Source organism: Gekko japonicus, unplaced genomic scaffold (genome assembly GCF_001447785.1).
Source record: "Gekko japonicus isolate JY-2015 unplaced genomic scaffold, Gekko_japonicus_V1.1 scaffold1599, whole genome shotgun sequence".
Lineage (NCBI taxonomy): Eukaryota > Metazoa > Chordata > Lepidosauria > Squamata > Gekkonidae > Gekko > Gekko japonicus.
Window position 1 is genome coordinate 295,321 of NW_015168096.1, and position 390 is coordinate 295,710.

Here is a 390-nt window from a genome sequence, read left to right on the forward strand (position 1 = left end):
GAGCTCACTGACGTGTACTCGGAAGTAAAGCCTACAATTTTTAGTGGGAGTTATCCCACCCCATCCCTCGCCAAAGTGTATAGCGGGAAGTCTGTAACATGAGATCCACCTTCCCATTTAAATGGGGGGGGGGGTGGAACTTCATGCCCTGTGAATGCACCGCTGACTTCCATCGGCCTTAAAAAAAAAAGTTTATTAGTCTTCTGGAAGCACAGATTTTCAGGCCTGCTCAGAATGCTACTCGGGTTCATTAAATGGATCTTACCCCCAAGAAAGTGCTCTATGTGTTGCCCCCTAAACCTAGAAGTGCCGAAAATGAGCCTGCCTCTGGTTTGTTTTTCGTGTTTTTTTTTTTGGGGGGGGGGGGGACCCGGGACGCTTGGCCGCCAA